General features: G+C 46.6%; 1 protein-coding gene across 4 annotated transcripts in view; it reads right to left on the reverse strand.

Moving 5' to 3' along the window:
• Positions 1-13939, reverse strand: part of ANKRD11 (ankyrin repeat domain containing 11) — a 228863-nt gene extending 214924 nt beyond the window's left edge. For all 4 annotated transcript variants that reach the window (XM_084644783.1, XM_084644781.1, XM_084644780.1 and 1 more), the window contains exon 1: positions 13605-13939. The gene's annotated coding sequence lies outside the window, so the exon portion shown is untranslated. The remainder of the gene's footprint in view (positions 1-13604) is intronic.
• Positions 13940-15557: the final 1618 nt, after the last annotated feature.

Below are 15557 nucleotides of genomic sequence, written 5' to 3' on the forward strand. Positions count from 1 at the left end.
TAACTCATAAGTGAACAGTCTCTTTACTCAGCACAAACTTCCTGGAAGTTAGTGGATGTGAGCAGGCCTGTCCCCCTCTCATCACAAGATGCCTTTTCAAGGTAGCAAGGGAGCTTTGCAGGGAGCAAGCTCTCATCCTTACACTGTTGGGGTGCATCCCGCTAGGAAAAAAAAAAAAAGATATCTTACCAATCATTAGCTAACATATGGTAACATGACAAAATCCTAGTGAATATAAGGCAGTTTGCAGTTTTCACATTCGTTAGCAGGTTGAGGTAAACCCCAAGGGGAGCCTAGGGTAATGAAAAAAAAAAAACTATCCAGAAACAAGGAGCACATTAACAGTAGCATCCAGTATTCTGGACAGTGCAATACAAACCACACCATCCAGAATGCTGTCTGTTGTGCCAGACCACCCCATTCTTCTGTTTCACTCTGATGAATCAGCAAGAAATGGACAAGATTCCAGCTCTCTGAAGTGACTGGACAGCAGGGTTCTTGTTAATCTCAACCATCACACCTACTACTTCATAACAGTAATGTCCGTGGAGGTGCAGCCGAGACTCTGGTCACACTAGCCTGTTCTTTAAAAAAGGTTCTCACCAACAGCTTCAGCAGTGGGAGTACTAGTGCAGACGGGACTTCAGGTGCTACCCGGGCCTGTCTACACTAGCTCCCCCACGGCTGCTGTCACTGGCCGTTTTTTAGCCCACCAAATTTTTGCAAAATTTAAGCCTGCATTTTTGAAAGTGACTTCAAATTGCAAGAAAAGTCAATGTGGAAAATGCACTGCAGTCTTCAAGGCCTCTTCATGCCTCTTCTGTTACTCAAACTAGTCAGTTTCACTTCTACAACTTACTCTGAGTAGCAATAAAAACAAGAATCATTCTGCTGCTTCAGAAAACGTAGAGGAAAGTACTGGAGCAAGGGCATCAAACAGGACCAGTGCGCGAGGACCAGCCTGCAGCTACATCTTGGAGCAAAGCTAGAGACGGGAGCTCACGCCTAACTAGACCCAGGCAATTTAGCCAGCCGTGCCAAACACACACCCCATTACCAAGTAGCCACCATACCATCCAGCTGGGGATAAAAGCAAAGATGCTTCTTACTAGTATCTCCCCTCCTTTACCTCCTAGCACAACTGCAGCTGTGCCCCAGGGTGAGGGGGAAGAGATACAAAGGATGATCACAAGGCAGTGAGGGGACAAGAGGGGAATCATCTCAGGAAGGTAAGGCAAAGAATTGGGGGTGGGGTGTGAGAATTCCAAATTAGGGAAGGGACAGGGAAAATCCCAAAAGGAGAGGGGAAAGAGATAACACAAGATGTTAGGGGACCAGTTATAGTGAGGAAGGCATCGTGGGTAGAGCTAATGGACAGAAGGGAGGACACCTCAATGCATTTTTTTTTTTAAATTCAACATTTAACTTAAAGACACGCAACATCGCACTTGGAAAGGACCACAAAATTTAACTTTTGCGCCTGTGACCTTTTTCTCTCAGATGAGGACTAACTGAAATGGTAATTGGCCCATCACCAAGAACCAGTTAACACCTCTGCATTAGAGCTAGTCACAAAGGAGGACGAGCCAAAAAACAGATTGGAGGTAGAGGTCCTCAAACTCCCACTCCAAAAGTCAGGAGGGTTCTGGGATTGGGGTGTTGAAAGGAAATTCCTTCTTACTTCCAGCACCAGGCAGTAGAAGGGCTTTCAAATTTATCACAGACCTGAAAAGCTGAGAAGGATCCAGAGACAACACCAAGCAAGAGGGCTGCTGCTGCAGCAGAAAAAGCAGACAGAGCTTTTCACCAGGGCATTGCACCTGCATCTCAATGAGTACCCCATTCCCAGCTGGGACCTGGCAAATTCTCAAGCCTCATTCAAAGCAAACAATTGTTCAGATTCAATGCAAGCCATCTGCACCTGTGGGACACAGGAATATTCTGCAGGGAGGTAAATGTAAATACTAAACCTTCTGAGTTTTGGCCAGTGTCAGCTTGCAGAAGCAAGGGAGGTGTTAAGAAAAATTCATGCCACAAGCTGAGCTTTGTATCTACGTCTTTCCTAGATGGTGACGGCAAGTTGGAAAACACTGGGTCTGTTATCAGTGGATATTTTTAAAACCTCTCGGGATGGACAGAATGCCTATTCGCTTTGAAAAAAGGATTGCTACAGCCTTTGCTCATGAAACCATCGTAGAATAATGATCTGGCCAGTTATTGTCCAGTATTAACAAACTGGAAAGGGTTCAGAAAAGTGCTACAAAAGAATGATTCCAGGTTTTCAAAACATGCCTTATAGGGAGACATCTAAGGAGGTCAAACTATTTGGTTTATCCAAGAAAAGATTAAGAGGCAACTTGATCACAGTCTGCAAGTACCTACATTAGAAAGAGATGTAACATATATCATCAAATATAACATCTCCTTATTCTAGCAGAAAAAGGCATGACAAAATGCAAAGGCTGGAAGCTGAAGCTAAACAACCTCAGACCAGAAATAAGATGCACATTTCTAACAGGGAGGGTGTGACGTTCCCCTAATGTTGTCTGGACCAGTGATCGATCTGCTAGGTCACTCCAGTCCTCGACTCCGGAAGCCAGCTTTACCCTGCTCTGCTGTGAGAACACCCACTCCTGGGTTGTTCACACACAGCCTCTAGCATGTAAGTTGCTCCCAGCTATGTGAGTGAGCACTCTTGGCCAGCTGCTGCTTGGATTGTGCAACCGAATGACACTAGCCAAAATCTCTGTTCCCGGACACAACCCTAGGAACCTCCGTCTTGCAGTGTCCAGATATGCCCGCTGGACGCTGCAAGCTTATATGAGTTTGTCAATTTAACAGAGAAATTGTTATGTACCAGGCTTGTTATCCCAAGGGGAGTCTCTGACACGCTTCCAACAAAACACACTGCTTCAGGTAGAACAAACAAATTTATTAACTACAAAAGATAGATTTTAAATTATTATAAGTCAAAGCACAAGTCAGATTTGGTTAAATGAAATAAAAGCAAAACGCATTCTAAGCTGATCTTAACACTTTCAGTGCTCTTACAAACTTAGATGCTTCTCATCACAGGCTGGCTGGTTGCCCTTCAGCCAGGGACTCCCCTTTGATCAGTGCTTCAGTCACCTGGTGGTGATGTCTGTAGATCAGGGGTTCTCAGTCTGGAGGTTGGGACCCCTCAAGGGGCCGCACGATTATTACATGGGAGGTCGCAAGCTGTCAGCCTCCACCCCAAACTCTGCTTTGCCGCCAGCATTTATAATGGTGTTAAATATATTAAAAAGTGTTTTTAATTTATAAGGGGGTCATCCTCAGAGGCTTGCTATGCAAAAGTGGCCACCAGTACAAAAGTTTGAGAACCACTTCTGTAGTTGGAGGTGGAAGAAGAGAGCAAGCATGGCAAACATCTCTCCCTTTTATCACATTCTTTCTTCCCTCTTGGCTTTGCCCCTCACCCCTTTCAGAGTCAGGTGAGCATTACCTCATCATAGTACCAAACTGACCAAGGGAAAGGGGGTGATTCACTCAAGAGTCCAACAGATCCTTTGTTGCTGCCTAGGCCGGCATCCTTTGTTCCTGGAAGGCTGGGCTGGGTTTGTCCCATACATGCCCTGATGAAGTGTGAACTGCCCCTCTGCTTCTGGAAAGTTTTGCCAGGTCTTGTTTTAAGCCATGAGGGCACATTTTCAGCCTCATAACTATATACATGAAATTACAACCTATAACATTACTATAACAATGCTCAATGCATCATGAGCCTTCCGAAAACACCCAACATGACAAACTTTGCATTGGATACCACACAATCATACAAGGATGAACATGAGGATGCTGGGTGTTCCCCCAAGGTACAGAGCATCACAGAAGGTAATTAATGATTGGTCCCTTCTACTCTTAAAATCTCTGAATCTGTTAATTCAGCTTCACATTTCTGTGTCACATTACTGAAATGGAGGTGGTAAGCCAACTCTCAGTATCTAAATGCATCAGATCTCCTTGCCCCTTGTCATTCTGATTGGAGAACTGGGTGTGGCACAGAAACTGCATTGGTCAATGATCACGTCTAGCGACGGGTGAAGATCAAGACTAAGGGCTTGTCTACACTGGCACTGTTACAGTGCTTTAACGTGGCTTGTGCAGTTGTGGCAGAGAGCTGAGAGACAGTCTCCCAGCACTCTAAAAAACCCACCTCCACGAGGGGCGTGTAGCTTCCAGCACTGGTGCACTGTCTACACCGGCGCTTTACAGCGTGGCCACTTGCAGCGCTCGGGGGGTGGTTTTTCACACCCGAGAAAGTTGCCGCGCTGTAAAGTGCCGGTGTAGACAAGCACTAAGTCTCTATTACACCCATCAGCTGTCTCATGGAATTGATCAAGAGGTGTTATTCGCTGGCCTCAAGACCCTAGCACAACAGTCGGTGGTGTGCCGAGTCTTCATTTATCCATTTTATTATTTATAGCATTTATTCATGCTAATTTAAGGTTTTGCATCCCAGTAATACATTTTAACGTTTTTAGAAGGTCTCTTTCTAGAAGTCTATAATATATAACTAAACTATTGTTCTATGTAAAGTAAATAAGGTTTTTCAAATGTTTACGAAACTTCACTTAAAATTAAATTAAAATGCAGAGCCCCCCCCGGACCGGTGGCCAGGACCCGGGCAGCGTGAGTACCACTGAAAATCAGCTTGCGTGCCACAAGTTGCCTACCCCTGCCCTAGCAGGAGCAGATGGGGCTGTTCTTGAGACTTTGTTCTTTTCTCTGATAAAAATGGATAGCTGTGGACAACCACTCTACCACCCCTAAGTGTTCTTATTCAAGATGTATATGGAGCTGTTATCAAGGTTAGAGACATGACAGTATGCAAAGCCACCCTGCATTATGTCTGCCTTATGCAACCCAGACAATATGGTTAAGCACCTTTGTCAATGTCTAGCTGAGATGGAGTATGGATGGGGGCAAGCTGACTGAAGTTCAATCCAGAAAAAAATGAGGCGATTGTGGGTTGTGAGAAGTCGCCAAAGAATACTGCAGATGTAACACGGTAATGGTGTTTGGCAACCCAGGTTACTTGGGTTGTTTTTAGACTGCCTTAATACAGCAGTGACCAGGATGATCTTCCCATCTGCACCCGCCCAGTAAGCAACAATCTTTTCCTCTGAGACACAGACCTTGCTACTCTTATCCACACATTTGTCTTCACAGCAATGATCTCTACACAAGGCTACAACTGTAGTCCCTTGGAAAACTGAAGTAGGAGCAGAATGCAGCAGTCTGCTTAGTAAGCAGTGCATCTTTTTATGACTACACCAGCATTCCACAATCTGCATTGACCATCTATTGGTTTGCATGTGGAGATGGGTACTAGATTGGACCCTGTAAAGTATACTTGAGAGACCATTTCTCTCAATATATTGCCACAGCTGCAGTCAGCCCTCACACCACAGCTGTCATCCCCTTGGTGTACAAGGCAAGCAAGCTGTTGATAGGATATTCTCCAGAAGGGCTCTTTGGCTCTAACTTGCTTCTATCTTAATCTAAAAAAAGTCTGAATCAGTTTACCTTTATGGCATACTGTAAAAACCATCTATTGCTAGCATTTGGGGGCATGTCTACCCAGAAGTTGCACTGGTGAAACTTGTGCGTGTAGACCAAGCCTACGTGTGGGCATTAGGGCGTTAAGTGAGAGAGGGTTTTTTGTTGCTTTGAACTGACCAGTTAATTGCCCTTTATGTGAGGGCTCATTATGCTACTTGGAAATTATTCCTGTATAATTTGTTATTTTAAACAACCACGAAGGCACCCAGAGCTGCATGTAAACATCTTATATTCAATAATGCAAGTTCCCACACACCTGATTTCATAATTTCATCAGTAAAAAATTATTCAAAAAATGTACAGTGGAGAATCAATATTTTCTGAAAATTTGTACTCTGTTCATAAATTCCAGTGTAATTTATTGAAGCAACACAAAATATTTTCAAAACTACTAACTTTTCAATCTCCTGTTACATAGGATGTCAAATCGCATTTAGGGACAATTTGCTACCTGTGGTTAATTTCTTAAAAGGGTAATGATCTCTTCACCTCAGACCTAGTAAGTACTCCATTTAAGACTAATCCAGAAAGCACTTATGATTAATGATAAAGTTTTTACAGCTTCATGCAGCTCTAAATGAAAAACTATTTTAGATTTATTCTAAATATGATTATACTGGAAAAAGTCAGTCAACACTATAAAAAATGTGGGAACCAGCTTCTCTAGCACATCTTCAAAGTTCTTGTTTTCATTAGCTAGATGCATTTAAATGTCCCATGGCAGCTCCCTATAGAAGAGAACACCATGGGTCCAAAGTCTGAAAATTGCCACAAACAAGAATCACCTTAACACTTCCTATTCATGGAGCAAGTCAAAGGCAATCTAAATGGAAAGAGAAGCATTCCTAAGCAGGTAGGAAGAAAACCATGGATGGTAGGTATTTACCAGAAGTGGGTTTTATCAGGTAAAATCATGGTTTTTATTTTAAAAACTGCTTCATTACTGCACACCACATTACACTTAGTTCTAATCACATATTCAAATTGTGGTTATATGAGGCAGTAGATTTGGAAATTAATTTAGAGTTGTACAAATAAGTAAAACAGCAGTAGGCATAATACTAATATATGCAATATAATACTGAACATCAATGTCTGTATTAAAAAAAAAAAAAAAGGACTTGTGGCACCTTAGAGTGCAAGTCCTCCTTTTCTTTTTGCGGATACAGACTACCACGGCTGCCCCTCTGAAAAAAGATCAATGTCTGTATACATTTGGTTTCGTATTTTCTCAAGCAAGTTGTGTGTGCAATGACTCATTTCAATATTATATACATATTTTATATACTACAAAACTATTATCAAATTGCTAAATATTTTTCAGTAATTTTCATCAATATATTCTAATAATCATTTTATTCTCCCCAGTTTCAATGGGGTTTAAACCAGTATTTACCAGTGCCCTATCCTAAACTAATTTTTCCCGGGAAATTGTCAATCCTGGTGAAAAGGTCAGTTTTCTCCACTCCATATCGGGATAACTTCCATTTATAATCCCCACTCTCCTTCCAAGGCCACAGTTAGTAGAAAACTTTTTTTAACCAATATAAAAAAGCAGCAGCCTTGCACAGGCCTGATCTCAAGGAAGTTGAAAGGCAGAATTCATTTAGTGTTTTTCAATGTTTTCATAAAATATTGCATTATTTTAGTAAACCAAATAGTATTACATTTAAAGATAGGCAAACTACTGATTTTATATGAAGAGGAGATCTTATTTTAAAATACTGAACATATACAGTTTGGCTTCCTTAAAATAAGGGGAAAGACTGCCTATAGATTTCTGGAGGATAAATAATTCAGTGCATGAATGCCAAGGGCAGTACAGCAAACATAAGTCTTACATTTATCCATATGGCAGGGACAATGCAGACAGTAATATGCTTCACATCACCACCCTGACAATGACTTCAACCCTGACCTAGAAAATAACCAACACTTTCTTCTAGCTACAAGCGCTAATTCACTCTGAGCCCTTACTCACCCATGGTATAAAGGGCTATTGCACACTTCATTTACGTGGGGTAGCATCTGCTAAATTCTAAACCTGAACTCATTGCATTTTTGGCCTCTTCTCACTCTTGTTAATCCACTGACTGGAACAATTAAAGACTTATTCACATGAACTTATAAGGAAAGATGAGGACTAAGCAGAAATGGATCCATTTCTCTAAGGAGAGCTCTGAAACCTGCTGAGAGTTTGTACATTCGTATTATCAAAGCTCTGAGGATCAACAAAAACCTAAGCCAGTGTTTCCTATTCATAAGAGCTTGTGAACCAACTGTAGCAGCAAGAACAGAGAGGGAATACAGTGACTGAATGAGGCCAGAGGCCTTCCCAACTGATAGCATATACTGCATGGTTCTTCCCAATCTATTTCACCGTATGGTGCAGGACAACAGAGCTCCTTATAGCAGTGGTTCTCAAAGCTGGTCCGCCGCTTGTTCAGGGAAAGCCCCTAGCGCGCCGGACCGGTTTGTTTACCTGCCGCGTCCGCAGGTTCGGCCGATTGCGGCTCCCACTGGCCACTGTTCGCCGCTCCAGGCCAATGGGGGCTGCGGGAAGCGGCAGCCAGCACGTCCCTTGGCCTGCGCAACTTCCCGCAGCCCCCATTGGCCTGGAGCGGTTAGCTTAGCTAAAGTATATGTAAGTGTTCAACCATCCCCACATCTGAGACTATTGGATAGCTTGCCTAAAATCTCTAGGAAGCCTCAAAGAATAGAAGAGGCAGGAAATAAGAGTAAACAGTGGGATTCTTGGTAACAGAAGCTTCTGATAACACTGACTGAATTTTCTCTCTCATTCCCAAATTACTCATTTTAGTTATTAAAAAGAACTCAAACACAGACAAGCATCCTAAGGACTCATGTAAAGAAAAAAAGAGTTTGAAGATGCCACTAACAGTCTTAATGGATCTCAATGATGGGAAATGAATCTTGAAAGCCATCAGATCAAAGCAAGATCTTTTGTGTGTGAGGACTGTTACTCTTGGAGCCACAGAACTTAACACCATCTTTAAAAAATATTTTGCTCAAATAAATGAAGCAGCAGTCTCTCATCAGTCAAGTGGTATGGATCTTTTATGGGATTGGCATCCTACTTGCAGGATAAAAACTAAAGCAGATTTGGAGATAGCTCACTCAGGCGGTGGAAGTTTCACAAACTGAAGTAATGCTGCTTGCCTTTTTCACCAGAGAATGTTTTGGACAGGTTTTCCTCTTCTATTAGCATTTAAGTGACTTTGTTTGTTTTGTAAGTTTGTAAAGATTAATTGTATTTATTACAGGTGGACACCACTCACAACTGGGTCACAAGTGAATAGTAAGGATGAACTGACATATTATCAAACAAAAGGCTTCAATAACCTGAAATTAAGATTACAACTATCTTAATTACATAAGGGAAGTTACTTGAAAACGCTGTAATTTTCTCAACATTATAAAAGTCTGAAAATTCAAGGTGCTGTTAAAGTCGAACAGCATTAACTCTGACCTCAAGTATTAACAACTTTCCATCCTCATAACCCACTGCATATTACAATGTAAAATAGAAACATTTTGATTAAGGAGGTTTTAATAAGCCCATGGCTGTATAAATCCACTTTGTGTACTGTGTGCCTGTGACATCAAGTAATTCGAGTCCATATGATTTCTCACTACCCTGCACCCATGGCACATAAGTTATATAATCCTTGGCTCAGACCTTAAGAGGTATGTTGTAGCCCCAGATACAGAAACTACATGCCCATGCTCAATCTAGTTGCAAAAGAACATATTTAAAAGCAGCATATGTATTCGTCCCTGCAAAATTTCAAACAAATTGGTTTAAATTAAGTACAATTAAAGTTTATAATAAAACACTAATCTCAACCTTAACTAAGGAGAAAAGGAATCTCTCTCCTTAATCTCATTTAACAGGTGTAATAGCTGTAATGCTCATACATGTTAGCATGACAACAGACAAGCTGCCTTTACTGCATTCTCACCAGCTAAATAAAATGAAGAAAAAAAGCAGCCAATGAATATACCATTAGAATAACTACCATCTAACTCAGGGGTGGGCAAACTACGGCCCGCGGGCTGGATCCGGCCCCTCAGGGCTTTGGATCCAGCCCGCAGGATTGCCCCCCGTGGTGTCGCAAGCCCTGCGCCACTCTCAGAAGCAGCCGGCACCACATACCTGGGGCCTGGTGGGTGGGGGCAGAGGGCTCTGTGCATTGCCCTTGCCTCCAGGCACCGCCCCCCCCGCAACTCCCACTGGCCAGGAACGGGGAACCGCAGCCAATGGGAGCTTTGGGGGAGGTACTTGGAGGCCTGGTAAGGGCAGCACGCGGAGCCCTGTGCGCTGTACCCTCCCCCAGAGCCACGCAGGGACATAATTCTGGCCGCTTCCCAGAACAGTACGGCATGGGGCCAGGGCAGGCATGCAGGGAGCCTGCCCTGGCCCCGGTGCGCGCCGCTACCACCCCGAAGCCACTTTAGGTAAGCAGCGTTGGGCCGGAGCCCGAACTTCTCCTGCACCCCACACCCCAACTCCCTGCCCTGAGCCCCGTCACACCCCAACCCCCTGCCCTGAGCTCCCTCCCACAGTCCACACCCCTCCTGCACCCCTGCCCTGAGCCTCCACCTGCACAATGCACCCCTCCTCTGTCCCAATCCCCTGTCCTGAGCCTGTTCCTGCACCCCATCCCACACCCCAACCCCCTGCCCCAACCCTGCATACAATTTCCCCACCCAGATGTGGCCCTCGGCCCAAAAAGTTTGCCCACCCCGATCTAACTATTTCCAAACATATTGGATTTGCTGTTGTGGGATCTATTGGTATCCGTGAGGCATTTGCAAAGCAATCCACCATCATAGTATTTCAGTACCAAGGGACAGTTATAATCTATATTGCAGTCCATCATGGAATACCTGAAATTCAACTAGTCCACACAGGAGAGAGAGAGAGGGAAATGCTCTTAAACAACAGAAAACTGTCACCTGGGAATGTTCTAAAAAACACACTCCTGGAGCCAGATTGTCCTTCAACTTTTGTCTCCTTTGAAAAATTTTTCCATAGTAATTAGAACTTCCAATTTTTACTGAACCTCCAGAATAAGAGGAATGCCCCATCCCTAAAAAAATTTATTTTCGAACCCATGAGAATATACATATGGTGTAAGCAGTTTTTAAATAGTGCAGATTCTTCACTTTACAGTAATGCTGAAAATGCAGTTTTTTCTAATTTACCTCCATTATTCAGTGGCTCTAAAGAAGTCCTATAACATTCATCGTTGTAGGCGACAAAATGTAGTTGGGTGGTCAGTAAGACCTAGGAGTCTCAAATTATCCTGTTACGATGCTTACGTATGTAAACTATTGGTCTGCTTTTTATGATACAAAGTCAGACAAAAAATTTTAAGCCTAAATCTGAAAAACATGACACTGCCAAGCCTTAAAGGAAACAAAATGGACTATACGCAAAAAAAAGTATCCATCTTAGTACCCTTCTTTCCAATATATTTATAGAACAAAATGCCATTTTTTATTCTGTGTGTAATTACACAGTTAAAATAACCACCACCTATAGTAAGTAATCCATCTCATTTACCGAGGAAGCAAACGTTGGTGCAGTATGATCAACGTGACTAGTCTACACTGACCCTAGAGAAACACACTTGCCTGCTCTACTGAACAGCATAAGGGTGCACGACAAAACTCTCAAAAGGAGGGAAACTATACAAGACTTTGTCCACTTTATTTTATATTCTACTTATGTTCTAAGCAGCTACCTTTCATCCATTTTCAAATTATACAAAGCTGCTTCTAAAACTGAAAGGTATAATCTAAACAGGTGCTCTGTCACACATACAAAAAAACCAGCACCATAACATCAATGCAAATTTGTATTTCCTTCTCACCAATGCTCCCACCCACAAAACCAACATAGGGACAACCTGTCAAAGTAAAAATAAAAGACATTACAATATTATGAGACTAGAAAGAGGTGCATAAGTGGAAAATAAAAGTATACGAATATCGAGTTTGAGATTCACAACTGGACATTTCTAACTTCACTGCTACCAAAAACAACTCCCCTTGGAGACAGGAAAAATTCAGTTAATCATTTGGATCACATTTAGATAAGAAGATGGAGATGGGACCAACCATTTAGATTTAAAGAAACAGCTTCACACTAGAACAAAAGCACTTGAACAAATCATAGAACACAAAACACCTACAGAGTAACCAACATGCCAAGGAAGGTAGTATCTAAATTCCTAGGCCTCCTCCAATACTCACTACTAAGAGTAATCAGTATCTGTGTGGCCCCAAATAGATAGAGTTCCACAGAACCTCCCACACAAAAATACAGATTGCTCTATAGAAAGATCTGCCACTAACTGAACCCTTCCCAAAGAACAAAACAGGTCATACCACTTCAGCACTGATGTTTCATTAGCATATCAAACAATATGCTTAAGGATTTCTCTATTCAGACATGGAGAGGGAGTCAAATATGGATCATATTTCACTTTCTCTGTAATAATTATGCATTTATACTGTAACCCACTGTTACCATTCAAAAGTGTCGCACTGTACACCTTTTATTTGGGGACTCCTCTACCACTTGAAAGGGACAGAATCAACTTAAAAATCCTTATTAACTAATGACAAAAAAATCTAGTTCCTGATAGAACACACTTTAAACAACATGACACATTTAAAAAACTTTTTTAAAATGCACACGGGTTGCTTTCTAAGGTTTTTTTTTCCTTTCTTTCTTTCCAGAAAAGGAAGAACATGGGAAACAGTGAATGTGACTATATACAAAAGTGTGTCAAACTGATTAAACAGCACAGAAAAACATGTAATTAACAACCTTCCTTCAGTCAGAAGTTTCAAGTAATTATAGCAGTTACTAAATAGTCAAATAAATATGATTTTCAAGTTGACATTGTCCCTTTAACATCCTTGTCTAACTGACAAAACTATCCTGTCTATGCCCAGTTTCTGGAGTCATCTCAGAAGATTAATTTTGCTTTAAGGATACTGTTTGGGATTTGTTTTCACTGTCTATAGGGCCAGGTTCCTGGTAGTAAGTGAGCACTTTGTGTACAAAACCACAGAAAGGGGGAGGGAGGGGAGCCCTTTCCTGCAACTAGATATCAAAACAGATCTACAACCTTAGTGTAGAAGCCAATCTGTAAACACACCAGCTCTTGTGTCTCAATGAACAGGCTGATTTTCAATCCACACACACCCCCACCCTCACAAGACAGCTGCTCTCTCTGGAAAAGGGCAGAGGGCATTGCAGGGCTCAGCTCCTCCAGGCTTCTTGGAGGGGGAAGAGACACGATTTGCCTTTATAAACATGCAATCAATCTCGTGAACTAAGGGGGGGTGTAAATTCTAGACTGGCAAAGTGCAGCTGTTTTTTGCTAAGGGGCAAGGCTGGAGTGCAACCCCTTCCACCAGTGCACAAAAGCTTTTCCAAGGAGAAAAATACTGAGCAATTTAGAGATTAAACAGGAAAAAAATAAATGCAGATCAACGAGCCTTGCTGGCTTCAAGCAGATCAGCTTCCCCCTCTGCACGAACAGAGCTAACGCCTACCCAGGGATGATGAAATGGGAAACGGAAATTACCATTTCAGACAACTTTTCATATTGTTTCTTCTAGCAAGTGCTACTGCCCCTCCCCCCCACCGAGGGGCTGCCCCTCCCCCCGCACGGCTATCCTTTCCCCCCCCCCGCACGCGCCCCCTCCCCCCCGCACCGAGGGGCTGCCCCCCCCGGCACGCGCCCCCTCCCCCCCTACGGGACTGCCCCCCCCGCACGCGCCCCCACCCCCCCTACGGGACTGCCCCCCCCGCCCCGAGGGGCTGCCCCCCAGGCACGCGCCCCCTGCCCCCCCCACGGGACTCCCACTGCTCCCCGCCCCGAGGCCCTTCTCTCCTACCCCGCGCTGCTCCCCGACCTCGAACCCCACTCGCCCCCCCCCCAGCTCGCCCCGCTCCTCACCCCAGGTCGGTGCTGGGCGCGCAGGGCTCGGCCCCTCCTCACACGCCGTCCCCCGGCTGCAGCCTCCCGGGCGAGCGAGGCCTCCGGCTCCTCCAGCCCCGCCGCATAGGGGAGGCGGCGGGCGGGGAAGGGGGCTCGGGACCCGCCCGGCGGCGGCGGCGGCCCCGGCGCGGGGAAGCGCAGGCGGCTGGGAGCGGCTGCTCGGTCGGGACCCGGTGGTGGCGGCCGGCTCTAGTGCTCGGGGCTGCGGCTGTCGCGGCGGCGCCTCCTCGCCCTGCGCTCCATGGCCCGCCAAGCTCCGTCCTCCCTCGGCGGCTGCGGCCCCCGGCTCGCCAGCGCCGCCAGCCTCGCTCCCACCCGCCGCTGAGACGCGCCTGCCCATTGGTCCGCCGCCCCGCGCCGCCCCATTGGCTGGCTCCCGGCAGGGAAAGTCCCGCACGGGGTGACACAGGCACGCCGCGCGTGGCGTCAACGGAAGACCTCCGTCCCGTTAGCGCGCGGGCGCGAGGCGGAGCCTGTTGTTCTGCGCGGTGACGGCGGCGGCGGGCGGGCCCATCGGATTGGTTCATTTATCGTGACGCGAGGGCCCCCCCAGGGGCTGCCTCGGGAGAGTCGCGTGAGCGGCTCTTTCCGGGGCGTGGCTGCCTCGCCTCCGCTCTGCCGTAGCCTTCGGGGCCTTGGGGGCGCGAGGAAGAGGCTGCGCCGGAGGACGGTGGCCGGGCCGGGCCAGGGCGGCTGCGGCCTCCCGCGGGCGACCCGCTCGCAGCCCGCCCCGGGACCGCGGGGGGCCGCCCGCCCCGCCCCGCCCGGGCCTGGCTCCCCGGGCCCCGCTGGAGGGCGGCCCCCGCTGCCCGGATGTCGCGGCTGGATCTCCGCTCGCGCAGGGGCGGGGCGCCGGCCCCAACGAGGTCCAGGGCCCGGGTCGCTTCCTTCTCGGGGCCCCGGCCCTCTGTCTCCGGTAAGGCGCTGCCTGCCCCCGGGGCCGCCCCCGGCCTGCCCCCGGGGCCGCCCCCGGCCTGCTCGGGGACTGCCCGGGCGCGGGCCCTTAGCGGAGAAGGGCTCAGAGCCCGGCCGGGGCTATGTGAAGAGCGGGACCGGGGCTAACGGCCCAGGAGCCAGCCGGGAAGGGGCCAGGTGAGAGCTGCCTGGGGAGGAAAGGAGAGGGCCGGAGGACCATGGGGAAAAGCAAAAGGCTGATGGTGAGGACGGGCCGGAGCCGGCGAACACCTGCTGAGTGAGCGCTCAGGCAGGGTCGGCTAGGAACAACCAGCCTGGCATGAGGCGGTGAGCCCAGTGCAAAAGGGCCGAGGCTGGAGGCTGGGTCGGAGGGGAGGCCTGGGTGGGTGGAACGCTGCAAAGCTGACTTGAAGCAGGCCTGCAGGCAGCAAAGACCAGAACAAGGGGTTAGTCCTGCAAGGAGGGGCGGTCGCTCGGGGCGGGCAGGGCCTGGCTGAGTGAAATGCTGCGGGGAGTTAGCTCGTGGGAGACCTGACTTGGGGATACCAGAGAAGAGTCGGGGAAAGTGAGCAAATCTGGGAGCTGTCAGGTAGAGGGCCTGGAGGGTGGTGCCCTGGAACAAGGTGGAGAGAGTCTGGGGATGGACTCCTGGGAGGGTGAACTGGAAATGATAGCCTGGGAGGGAGCATGAAAAACTGCTGTAATGGTACCTGTTGTAGTTCGGGGTTTTGGAAGAATGGCTTTATAATGAGGATTCTATGGACTACAGAACATGTACAGGAATGCCTCAAAGTGAGCTTTTTGGATTGGATACTGAGCAACTGTATTCCCTTTATGACTGGACCGAGAGGAAACTGAGGCAAGTGCACTTGTGCTGTGACCTGCTGGAGAGCACTTGAGGCAGGGATCCACCTATCGGGTCTCCACTTTTTATCCAAATCTTGAGACATCAGGATTCATTTTGAGCTCTTGTTTGATCATATTCCATATTCAAGG

Source organism: Lepidochelys olivacea (assembly GCF_965140295.1).
Source record: "Lepidochelys olivacea isolate rLepOli2 genome assembly, chromosome: 12".
Lineage (NCBI taxonomy): Eukaryota > Metazoa > Chordata > Testudines > Cheloniidae > Lepidochelys > Lepidochelys olivacea.